Genomic DNA, 14,016 nt, shown 5'->3' with positions numbered 1-14,016 from the left:
GGCTTAAATTAAAAGTCAAGTAAATTCATCCCAATAAATTTAGGGTTAATTCTTCTTTATCACTGGAACTCAGACTATATATATTTTCCTTTTACTGTCGATTCTGAAGTATATTTATATATGTTTGTATTCAATAAAACTTTCTCACATATTTAATTAAATTTTTGTGTAACAATAAGAAATAGAACGTTGTGAGCTTCTCATATCTTCATTCATCAGATTTAACGTAAAGGATAGGATGTTGATAATTTCTGATGTGTGTGATGGGTGAGGGTGTGTTGAAACAGGCCACGAGAAACAGATGAGATGACGGGATGCAAGAGTCTTGAGTCGAGCGTTATCTGTAATTGGGATCAAGTGCCGGAACTCTTCGCGACACTGAGACCGTCCGGCCTTATGATTGGATTGCCTACAATGTTTGTAAATGTTAATAAGTATTTATAACATACCAAATTTAAGTATATTTATAACGATGAATTAATTTTTCTCATATGTTTTTATTACGGTTCTTAGGAGAAATTAAAGATTACTGTATACCAAATTTTAATAACGTTGAAGTAGATAAACTGTTGTATTTGTTAAGGGGTTTAGCAAAAAATATGTACACACTTTACATGATATAATATATTAAGTATTATGTTTAAGTAAATAATATATATTATATTAAATATTAATATAAAAGTAAATCCCTTTAAATTATTTTTTTATGTTCTTAAATATTTTTTATAGGACAGACAGACTACAATAGACAAATTGCAAGTGGACACTGTTTATGATTTATTACACCAAAGATCGATGTTTTGAATATATTTCTTCCTATATATGGATATAGATAGATTTCTATAAACCGTATAATTGATCTAAAAGGATTTATTTTATCAATATTTAGAAAGAAAGAAAGAAAGAAAACATTAATCGCTAACAACAAAAAAAAGTTACATAAATTATCAATAGAAAAAAGTTTTTATATATTTCTATGGTAAAATTATTAACAGTTTAACATATTTATCTTATGACAACTCGATTCAATAGAATTCGAACTCAAAACTTTACTATCCGCGATAAGTTTATTCAAAATGCAGAGTTACCCATATTTTCAAATATTTCTCTGATAGCTAACATTAAAATCAAGCAATCTGATGTATTCAAATGTAACCCTTGATGAAATGAATTATAATTCAAACGGTCGATTCATAATCATCAAATACGGCGGCTGTAACAAGAATGTATTGTTGTTACTGACTTAGCTTAATTAAACAAGCCGGGAGTCGACACTCAGACTCATAATACTGCTAATTAAACGCAGGTTTACAGAGATCCGAAAAAGAGCCACTCAAACACGCTTAGCCGGTATTATTACAGTGTATTCAGGAGGCTCTGCAAACAAGCTCTCGTCGCTGAGGGTGCTACTCTCAAGTTTCGCGTTTAATTAGACAGATAGAGGCGCGGACGGGCCTTATTAGTATTGTCTACGGGGGCCCAATTAACACCCTGGTGGCGCCGGGGGTGGTTCCAAGTTCGTTTTAATAATCAAAGGATACCCTTGGCTTCGTTAGCCGAATAATAGGATCGGGTGGCCTCGATGGTCCTCATCAGGAAAAGTGTATTTATATAGAGGTGGTGACAGCTTGACTTATATGTAGGCAGAGGCATCGTTCGTCGGTCCATAGCTACAGGTGCGAAGTGCCTATTCGTCATCTCGCTAATTAGAGGTTGTAATTTGCCGATCCGCCACAAACATTATATATTTTAAAATATCGTCTTATTAATTAGTTTTATTTTATAGAAATAAAATACCGGTTAAGAGCGAGTTGGGCTTCGCTTTTTTAGATTTGTTTGTTTGTCACACATTATAGTACAGTAGTCTTAAATAATAAGATACAGAGTTCTTAAGAAAAAAATGAGTACAATGATAGACTTATCCCATAAAAGGGATTTTATTTATAGGTTTCAGTATTTAGGACGAATTTTTTTTACTAGATAATATTATGTCTAAATATGTTCATGACTATATTGCTGAAGATTACTCGTATTTACTCGACCTATTCGGAAAGGAAAATTAATACACAAAATTTGTAGTGTATTAGTAGTGGCAGATTTCAAACGCGCGGTATTTAAAGTCTATTAAATTAACTAATTCACGAAGTATTTTACTTTTATATAAAATAGTTATATAAAAATCCCTAATACACAATTGAGACTTAACAAAAATTATGGTCAAGATAAATAACTTTGAGTACATAATATTATTGTAATAATTGCATTAAAAGATAATAGAAGCCATTCTATTTGTTTACATTACCTAAATATCAGACATACTGAAGGACGAATATTCAGACAATAGAGTTCTAGTGAGGCTCCGTTTTCATAGAGTACGGAATCTTACGAGTAAAAAGAACTGTTAGCATAGGTAGTGATGTGCAGTATAGGATGTGAACATAATATAATTTACGAATGTGGGATAACTATATATCTATGAATATGACTCGATAAAAATCAATTAATAAAAATAGTGTGTTGCACAATATAAATAAATTAAAAGTCATACAATATGATTAAATTATAAAATCGTAAAATGAACTTTATAATCAAGAACAGAAAATATTTATTAAAAAACTTACATAGACTTATTATCATAATTGGTGGTTATGATGTCGTCACTTTTTTTTTGGGTCACAGTTATGACAAATTATGGCACCACCCGTCTTTAATAACGCAATACCTATGAATGAACATTAATAGCAAACATTCTTAGATACAAAAAATGATACCGTATTCATTTGTATTAATTAAAGCAAGCTTATTGTAGACAGTAAATTGCGCCATGAGTCTTATGTTGCTACTGCAGTGACGTGTATTGCATTTCCCATAAAACTCCTATTACAGCGGGTAATTACTCTCATTAGCGAATAATGCAGAATTCCGTCTATATACAGGCACGATTCAGCTCACATTTTAGTTATAATGAAGCAGAAGGGTAATATTGTTTTGTTAACTCGTACGATGTACCCAGTACATTTGCGTTTTATTTATTCATACATTTTAAGACTAGTTTTTATCTGCGAATTTGTTCGCGTAATCAGAATATATTGATTGATCGGGTTAAATACAAATCCATGTCCCTCTCCATATCACATAATCTAGTATGTGTATATTATTTTTCATAATGATTGATTAAGCCGTTAAGACGATAAGAGGTAACAGACAAACTCACTTTCACATTTATAATATTAATACGTACTAATACCATGCATGTTTTATTCGGAGAACTCCTGCGTTTGCACTAGTGTATTGTGCTTTATTTTTTAAACCGCCGGTCACGATATTCTGTTGATGAAATAGAACGTTAATATCTTGTATTATAGTTACTCCAACACAACATAGATGACGTTAGTAATTCATAGTACACCTATTTAATTCGCCAAAATACTTTATTGTTCGTTCTTTTTAGGTTCCGCTTGCATAAATATGTATTTATAACTACACATATATGTTTTTATAAAACAAAGCTCCACGTTTACAACATTCACATCCATAGTAACCTGCTAAATAGCGCACCGAAATGCAAGCGCATGCGCACCCCACGTCGTGCCGCATGACTTGTCCGCCCTAATAACTTTTTCTCAAAACACTAATGAATAACTTGCTCCTTATTACTGAGCACGTTTCACCACTCCAGGCACCCACGGACCAGGGTGGCGGGCGCGGGGAGGTATATGTTCTGCCTTTGGCGCCAATCTTATAACTTACCATTAAGTAATTTTCATCAAGATTCATGTTTTGCTTAATGAACTTTCTGTAAGTTGTTATAGGCATTTATTATGTTTTCTAGCTTAGTTAGATTACGGATAGCTTTAAGATTTAATAGGCTTTTAATTGTTGTTCAGCATACATAATTTTATGACGAGTAGGTATAAAAAATATCAGTTTTCTAAATAATACATATCTAAATAATAAGTAGATATTTACAAGAGCTGAATTTATCTTTGGAGTAATCCCTACTGAACATTATAACATCTATTCTGATATTATGTTTATAATTGACACCTTCAGTTTTCAATACATTCATTAAACTATGAATAAAAATAGCGGCACATTCACTTTCGACTTTCGAGAACAGTAGTACGAAGAGAAGGTATTTTCATAGTACTTAATACTTTTGTTACGTGATGACAAAAATTCTAAATTTTAAATCATCTTAAGTTATAAACTTTTCTAAAAAAACCACGCGCGTTATTTCAGCGCAGCTAACGGAGATATCCGAAATTAAAGATTTCGAAAACAAAAAGATTACACCTAAGGTTGTCACAGATCAAATAGAACAGTTTATGCCATACTGAATGTACATTTATTTCTTATAAGCCAATAAGAATATTATCCCGTAAAACAATTCTATCAAAACAGGATGTAATTGATCTGTATGATAAATTTCATTATTACATTTGTATTTGATCCACCGTGTATATACAAATATATCTATAAGATATCTAAACTCTTGAACTTTAATAAATATGTATTATCGATAAGTACAGCTATGGAAGATTCTTGATTTCTTTCATATTTTTTAGTTAACGATATTAAATATGCATTTATAATGATGATACTGAATTAATATGGTATAATTTATTAGTGAAAAATGCTAATTAACGGCAATATTACCATGTCATGTGCAGTTAATGATATTTTTTTTATCGTTTCTAACAATTTTAGTGTTAAACGTTCTTACAGACGTGTTTCACATTCTACTAGATTGTTTATACGGGAAACGCTATTCACATGACATTTAATTAGAGAAGTTTGCAGTCACATTATATATTTAACTCGATACGTATAAGGTATTAAAGTAATTGACGCCAGTTTTAATGGAGCATTTATACAGCACCGGTGATTACTGGAGCCATAAGAAGTGCAATTCCCCGAGTCGACGTAGCGCGAAGCCAATTTAATTTACAAAGTTGTCGGTCAGGTCCTGATTAAGCTCTGCCGATCGGCGTTACTCGTAATAATGACCTCGTGCACACATCTGTCACTGCGATCTATTGAGTCAACGATTTGACAAGAGATGTTGATGAATTGGATACATGTAGGTGCCTTAGGTCACTCGGCGAGTTGATCTTATAAAGTGGCAGTCCATAAAAATAAAGTACTACGCGTGTGTGTTTAGATTTGTTTTCATATGTTAAGTTTGCATTAATCATCTATAAAGCGAAATTACTTCACAAGAAATATCAGTCAAGAAGTGCCTAAAATACAAGTACATCAGGACGTATAGTTTTTTTTTTAATTCTGCGCTAAGAACCATTTCACTTCTGGAAATTTAATTTTTTATTTAGTTTAACTTAGTGTAAAAGTGAGTTACGTTTTGCCTTATAATAAAAACAGGACACAACAATCTGATCATCGTTGTTAGTATAATCAGTAGATAACTGCACAGACAAGAATAGGTGTCAACAGTCTCTAATATTATTTTATTTTCGATTACAATTTTTCGGTTTCAAAATTAAAGCTTTGTGAAATCGTAGAAGTTATACAATTTTAATAAAGTCTCTAAGGATTTGTCAGTGAACATGAGCCTGTATAAAGCATACCCTAGCTTCATAATAAATACTTACATATAGATATAGTGTTCGCAGGCATTTAACTATATAGGAATATAGCGAAAGTAAGTGTGAAACTAGTGACTTAATAACCCAAGTTTGTCGCAAGGGGTGTCGTGTTTAAATTCCGGCGGAGTCGACACAAGGCCCGCTGTAATTACACCGAATACCGACATTAGTGCACTTAATAAAATTGTGTGTGGAGCACGTACGTGGCAATTCCACAGTTCCGAAGTTTTTTAATTAAATGCCAGCAAATTTGTCCCATAACTATCGTAATATCACATTAGAAATTGGATAGGTATTACATGCTTAGAATTATTATTATAATTACCCAAATAAGAGTTATACATATATAACGGATTGTATTCTGTAAAACTCTTCAATATGATACAGCTACCATCATCGTATCGCTCACCATCGGCAGGGAGGCCATCGTCTTTAAGGTTAAGGTTTATTAAGGGTCGGTAACGCGCGTGGCACATCCCTAATGTTACAGGCGTCCATAGGCTACTCTAACTTTATTTACCATCAGACAGGCCGTATGTTTTTTTGATGAATTATCTTTATTACAATTTAATCATATACTTACATTTACGTATTTGGTCTCATAGAATGCAGTCAAAATACAAAGTACTAAATGTCATAAATATATCATGCGTGCATACCATATAATTTGAAATGGATGCCACTTAAAGTAATTTATTTATATTTTATTTATTATAATGTATTAAAGAAACATATTTCTATAGGCATAATAATTCTAAAGCTAACGAAATATATAAGCATAATTTCTACACTAACTCCCATTACCACGGTGGTCAGGCGGGCCAGTATAAAGTTTTATATCGAATATTTCTTATGAAATATATATTGACGAAAAAAGTCGTGACACATTGTATGCTTACTATGTCGCCATATGGATTAATTATATATCTATCTTCATTTCAAGTCCTTGCGGGGTAAGTAGATTTTGATAAAGCCTAATCTAATCTACACAACTATACTAAGTTTTGGATTAAACATTAAAGGTGATGATGATATCATACAAACATTTTATTATGTATAAGTCGTTTATACTTTTACCTACATAATTGTGCATAATTTAAATATAGATAGGTATAATATAAAAAGTAAATAATCAACTAATTAATACAAATTACTGTGTCAACCCTAAGTTTTATCAATTATTTATTCTTTAAAATTCTGATACAGCAAATCAAGCCAGACGATCATAAATGGGTCATAGCCTAGAATATCCCAGACATGAACCAATTTAGAAAAATTCCTTTCTTTAATTGGACCAATTGAGAATCGAATGTGAAAGCTCATTCGGTTATTACGCTTCAAAGGTTGATAATGTAAGATAACTACGTAATTTAAGTAAATAAGTTATAGATATTATATGACTACTAGCTGTATCCCGCGGCTTTGCCCGTGTTAATCAGTATATAATATATAACGTGATTATGAATGTGAAAACGACTATTTTCCACGTTTAGCCTCTCATTTGGGCCGTTGTGCGTATGAGTCGTGGCTAATACAGCCAACCTAGCTCCACCCAGAAGCGCAGCTTCCTGGGTTCTTTACAGGCCTCACGGAGCGACCTTACCGTTCCGAGGATTTCTAAACGTTGATGGGCCACAGTCTCACATTCCAGGATTACGTGAGCAGCCGTTTCTTCGGCGTCGAAACAGCCTCGACATAGAAGGCTGTATGTGGCTCCTATTGTGTATAAATGTTTGTTTAATGGACAATGACCCGTTATTGTCCCTATCATTATTTTAAGGTATTTTCTATCTAATATATAACGTATCAAAGTGTTAGTTATGATAAGGCCTGTATATATTTCTACTATATTTCATCTCTGTTGTGGGGATAAAAATTATTATCTATGATTAGAATATTTTCTTTAGATTTATTTGATTTTATAGAATAAGCTTTATAAAAAATCCCATATTAATTTTTATCCCATATAATTTACACCTGAAACTTTGATTATATATTTGTTTTAGTTAAGAAAGTAAACAAATAAATATTTTGCCCTAATATCATGATTATTATTACTTTCTTAGTTTTATTCTTAAATCATGAAGAAAAGTATTTTTTACATTAACTGATAAATTAACTAAATAATAAGTGTTATTTAACACAATTAAGAGATGAATTTTGAAAAATAATTTTTATAGAAGAGATATGTTTCATGTACATCGGCAAAAAATTTATCTATACATATTTTTTTTCTTGCAAACCTCCACTCTTATTTTTATTAGGGACCGAATTTAAAAAAGTCTATCTTTTTATTGTGTTATAAATAAAAGGAAATTACTGTCAAAATTTAGTATTTCTAACTTTAATAGTTTAGGCTGCGCGTTGATGAGTCAGTCAATCAGAACTTTTCTCTTTATATTATAGTATAGATAAAAACGGAATTAACGAAATTATAATTCGGTCAATTGATATTTTTCGCAAATAAACATAGATGGACAAGGTTATGTATGACTAATGGAAAGTGATAACCGTTACTTATGTTAAACAGTACCATGGACATGGATAAAGTACATTGTAACACCCATAGTACTTGTGGAATTGCTATTCCTGACGACTGAATACCGCAGTATTCAATAAAACAATGATAATTATTTCTAAAAGATTTAAAGAATGAGATGGACAGATTGCTTCCAAATATGATATTGAAAGTAGTCTGTGTTATTACATAGCTTTATAGATTATTTATATTAAATATCAAAATCATATAATCTAGATTTTTTCATAACTAATATAGAACCAAATGGCTAATGTATTCTGTTTTGCAATTTATGATTTGCAATCTACATTCTCGGCCCTTACAGTTGCTATGCGTAAGTATACATTACCATTTTATCCATCTTAACATTTCACCTCACCTTCATCAAGTTTATGACCTTAACATTAACGCGAAATCCTCGTTGTAGAGAGCTCATGAAATCCTGCTAATGGATCAGGCGAGGCAATGCTTTAAAAATGTCCATCTAATCTCGGAGTCGATTTAGCTAAAACATTCACGATCCGTCCCGCGTGGAAACGGGAAATGGGACGTCTCGCCCACTTATGACGAGCCCACACAGCGCCACCGCGCTAATATAAACCAACCTCTAGTTTATTACTTCGTGCCTTTTAAACTGCAAAATTAATGAAACATAAAATTCTGATTATTTACAATGCCATATAATTTGAAATTCTCCGGTACTGGATTGAATTTGGAACGTACTTTCGATCATAAATTAACTTTGAATTTTATCACACTTAAACGACTAATAACATTTTTAATTGGTATTTGTGAAAATCCCATATTATTAGTTAGTATTTTGGTTTAACTTTAGATTAAGTTATTGAATAACGCTTGGTGGTGTGAACGGTCCGGATGAGGGAGGTAGATGGTATTTATTCAGCATTAGAAAGCAGGCACTCTCTGTTGATGCGGCACTGACATATCCGTTAATGCTTTTTCCATTTCCCCGCTACTATATGCCCTCCGCCCACCCTCTGTTCAACTGACGGCTTGACCGAAAAGCTCCATGTGATCGTTTCTTCGTGTCACTTTTTATTTATATGTACTTGATGGTCACAAATATCGAATAGAACTATTTTTGATTTACTTTATATAGGTGATAAAAATGTGCTATTCTTTATAATACATTCTTTTCATAAAGTCTATCAGGTTTAAAAAAAAATTATAATATTAATTTAAAGGAATAATCGACAAAGAGTGTGAAAAAGTGTAATTCATTCATTTATTTAACAAGTTAAATTAATTTAATTATAATAATAACAAAAACTGAAAAATATTACAAATGAAGTTATTGTACACTTCCAATATTCCGTCGAATATGAAAGTTTATACAAAATTAATATTTTCCATTTTTATATAGCTAAAATGAAACCCTAATGGATTAGTTTCATTCTTTTGGTTACTTTCCCGAGTGCTAAATTCAATAACACCTGCTTTTGAGCACTTAGCCGTTGCGTAGGCAATCAAAACTGTAATTCGCAAAAAAGCTACGGAGGGAGAGTGTGGGGTGTTCCTCCCCCGTTGCATAGCCCTCGAGTGGTTGCCCGCTGCCCTTTTGATTGCGCATTATTCGCGTGTTTATACAGTTAGATCGCTTTCTAGATTGTTGCTATTGTGATAGCGTTTTTTGTTAGCGCGATTCTGAAGGGGGTTTTAATTAAAAATGCTTGTTTAGAGAGATGGAATGGCTTCTTGCTTTTTAGGTTCAGGAATGTATAATTACACTGTAGGTACGTCTGTATTGGAAAATACTTTAGAAACGACAACCAGGTGAACAAGTTTCACTTTGTAATCTGTATTATTATTGGAAAGATATTTTAAAATATTGTTTCAAAATTACTCTATCAAAGTTACTTAATCCAAAAATTGTGACCCGCCTATCTTGTTCGGCCCACCCACAATGTCGTCCATTCATCTCCCTAGCGCATTTATACATTACTCACGGCTCAAGTATCCGATTATATAACACGCAAAATTTCAATTACAACTTGTAATTAGTTTTTCGAGAGTTTTTCTTTCAGGAAGGCGGGTGTGGGGGCACCGGTGTGCGAGCGGGAGGATGCTCACTACATCCCACTCACACACGGCTGCAATGCTCTTTGAGTAATGTCCATGCCACTTATTTGATTATTTTTATGCAATCTGCGCAGGAAAATGAAGGATTTATTTCCTCGGTACCCACCCGCCTGTTGTTAATTAATATTACGAAGTCCCAGCTATTTTGTACGCAGTTCATTAAGAGTCTGGCTATTTCTATAATTTATTTTTAGTTCTGTATTCATTAAATAGGTATTCATTGAGTTGAAGTCGGAACGATATTAATGAGTGTGCAAACATTATATATATATATATATATATATGATTAATAGATATTATTAGAATATTTAAAATTATTGTCTGTTGATATTTGCAACGGCTTTATAAAATTATCTATGGTATTAGTAGTAAAAAATACTGACGAAATTTGCTTGAATTTAACATCTTGGTTGTTTGTGTGTCTTTTCCATAATGTATGAATAATATTGTTCATATGGCGACCCTTCTCGAAGATTGGCAGCCTCGCCACTGCCCGCTAATGCACGGAAGCCGGGCCATGCGAATTAATGGCAAGAATAATGGCGATTCCATTATGGATTGCCGCCAACATACTTTAGCCATGAAAAGAACCGAAAGTTACATTTGCGATACTCTGAATACCGAGCGCTCTCGGACGCCCCGGCCCCGCGACACCCCTGGGGTGGCACACGAAATGCTGTAGAGTCGTGTTAATGGAGCCCGGTATTGTTTAGGTAATTGTTAAAATTAAATGTTTTTAATACAGCCAACGTGAGTTAGTAAGTTCTCGGAAAAGTTCAGCTTATTTCAGTAACCATAGAAACGAAAACCATTACAATCGAGAATATGCTACCAATGTATATAAGTACTTAGTTTTATATATTGATAGAAACTTGTATTATTACTATCCTGTGAATATTTCCAAGTATAATATGTATCAATCGTTGAGTTCCTATAAAACAAGCTCTACTTAGTTTGGAATAAGACATTAAGTTAATGAACCTAATATGTTCAGTGGTATTATTATTAATTCTATTCAGCAAATTCGAGTATTTTTCGAAATATTATATTACAGATATATTTTTAAATTACACCAACCACCAATAGTTCTCCATATTACCTTTGTTCCTTAGTCAATGGTCTTTCATGTGAAACTTTTAGAATGGAAGTCTTTTTGTATTGCTTTCAAGAAAATTAAAGCATTAACGGTCGCTCTCGAAGAGGAATGTCAAGTCCCTTTTATCTGTTTAGTCTCCTTGAACAACAGGGATCCATGACAACGAGGCGACGCAGCGATGAATCATTAAATAACTTGCTGTACATTGATGTTAGTGACTAAATAAACTTGTCCTGTGTTTTGAAAACTCATGAGTCTGTCACGTATTCCTCATATTCCTAATTTATTTGATACATTCTTTGACATATAAAATATACTATATACTTATCTCTGTATGCAAAGTACATAATTTCAACCTGTTTGTTTCATCAACTTCAATTTTTTTTTCAAATAAACAAAATTAGTTTAATTCTTCAAAGTACGTGTTAATTTACGCTCGGACCTCATAATATCTTTTTTATTCTAAGTCATCCTTTAAAACCATATCAACGAACTTGCTATAGAACTATGAAAAAAATCGTCTTTTTTATGTTTTGTGTTCAGAAATCTGGTATCGGTGTGGTAAACCTACGCCACTATCGCATCGCTTCGCCCTCCACCCTGAGATGAGACTCCACAAGGCCAGCGTCAGCGAGCAGCTAATTGGCAATTTGTTCGATCTTTAGATCTGACATAATGATGTGAGTTCGTTTATTTAAATGATTCGATATAAATTTCTTGCGTCTTAAAATAACACAGAGTCAGTGTTTCGTTTGTAAATCAAGTTAAGGTATAATAACTATTCATCTTATTTAGAAGACATTAACGAAGACTTTTAAATTACTTTCATTTTTTATTTAAACAAATGTAGATATAATGTAAGTAGTAAGTTAACATACGTTACCTACGTGTGTGTAACACAATTTATTTTGTTATCAAGACACTCGACATGCCTTTAATTATTTTACTTTTTTAATTAACACCAAGTTAACATTCCCAAACCTACTCATGACAAAAGTACTATGTGTTATGTAATATAATAATAATATATACAATGAAGTTTTATTAAATTTTTGTCACTAAATTTGATTTTAATTACCTGCCTGTAATGATTAAATATTATTTTATTTTTTATTTTTATTCATTAGTACAAATATGTGTACATGGCGAACTTAATGCTAAAAGCATTCTAATAGTTATTGTATATATCATTCATTATATTAGTTATATAGCTATAAATCCTTACTAATATTATAAATATGAAAATAAGTATATTTGTTTGTTTGTTATAGCAGTTTGACGGCTAAAATTTAGTATAGGTAGCCGTATTATATGGGATGGAGAAGGATATAGGCTACTTTTTACTTCGGTCAGTAAATGTATCACCGTCACGTGGACGAAGTCAACGGTAAAAACTAGTCTCTATAGATAGGCTTTGCCTGTAACTAGATAAACTATACCCTCTTATTCATGAAAACGTGAAACTTCTCATAATATTATTATGAGACGTTCCTATTTTAGCTTTTGAAGTGACAGTGTCAAAATACTCTAATAGCAAAAATATGTTTATAAGACATTTTAATTGTTATGAATAAGTGTGTAAGACAAATAAAAATCGAAATTTAAGAACCAACAGTTGAAGAGAATTATAATAAAATATGTTGCATAAAAAAAAAGGTTCGTCCTAGATTATAATACATACTTTAGACTCTATAGGTACGGCAAAAGGTGTATCCTATATCATCCAGTATTAGACTTTTTGGACATACTAGCAATTTATAAATTTACAAACCATGATATTTGTTATGTTGTTAGTTTAAAGGCGGTCGTTAAGTTTTTATGGCAATTTTTACTCAGTGATACTGGATCCAAATAAATTATGTCCTTTTTATCCATCCAATCTATCATTGTATTATCCTATCCAATCCAATAATTATTAATGTAAAAATCAATTTTGTTTAGATCTTCACATTTCAAAGCTATATCATGCAGCACTTAGGCTATATAAATAAGCAGCAGGCCTAGGATTGTTAGTAACAGAATTACCGACCCGTTGCTGGAAATATACGGTTCTTCATTGTAATCATGATGGTGATGAATTCATCACGACTTGCGAATTGACATTACTTCTCCCCATTTCTCACATGTACTCACCACATGATCACAGGCAGATTTAATATTTTACTTTCATCTATTAAAAATTCATATACATAAAGACTATATTCTTATAAGTCTTTACAGTTTAATTTTAACTAACAACCAAGATACTCCTTGATCTATTAATGCAATTTTACCTCCTCCTCAATCACCTTCATACCCTTATCCCAATTATTATTTAAGGTCGGCATAATATGTTTTTTATCTATATTACAAAAAGGTTTGGCTTATAGTTTTACGACTGGCCGCCTGCCTGACGTCAACCCTCTTTGAGAATGCATTTGTTGGTGGTTTCCGCCACCTACGGTATGGACGAAGGGAGTGAGGTAAAAAGAACGGAACGTTGGAAATGCGTAAAGGAAATTGGTAAATAAGAATAATAAGGGACTTATGTGAAAAGGGAAGGGGGGGGGGGGACACTGCAGTTGCGGAAAGAACTGGCACACTGTAGCGGCTCGAGAGGCTGGGGTCGCATACCCGTATGCCCTTGTTCTAGAATCGGACAGATTTCTAGAGAAGGACAGCCTTGACGCTCTCTTGACCTTTGACCCTCCTCCTCA

The 14,016-nt window shown here is 32.5% G+C and overlaps 1 long non-coding RNA gene across 1 annotated transcript in view; it reads left to right on the top strand.

Annotated features, from left to right (window-relative positions):
- LOC116412741 (uncharacterized) overlaps positions 1-12,141 on the top strand; it is a 49,710-nt gene extending 37,569 nt beyond the window's left edge. Inside the window, exon 3 of the long non-coding RNA XR_008252951.1 lies at positions 11,864-12,141. This is a non-coding gene — a long non-coding RNA (uncharacterized LOC116412741). The remainder of the gene's footprint in view (positions 1-11,863) is intronic.
- Positions 12,142-14,016: the final 1,875 nt, after the last annotated feature.

The sequence above is a fragment of the Galleria mellonella genome, unplaced genomic scaffold (assembly GCF_026898425.1).
Source record: "Galleria mellonella isolate WM207_F2 unplaced genomic scaffold, CSIRO_AGI_GalMel_v1 utg310, whole genome shotgun sequence".
Taxonomy (NCBI): domain Eukaryota; kingdom Metazoa; phylum Arthropoda; class Insecta; order Lepidoptera; family Pyralidae; genus Galleria; species Galleria mellonella.
This window is presented reverse-complemented; position numbering and strand designations above follow the sequence as displayed.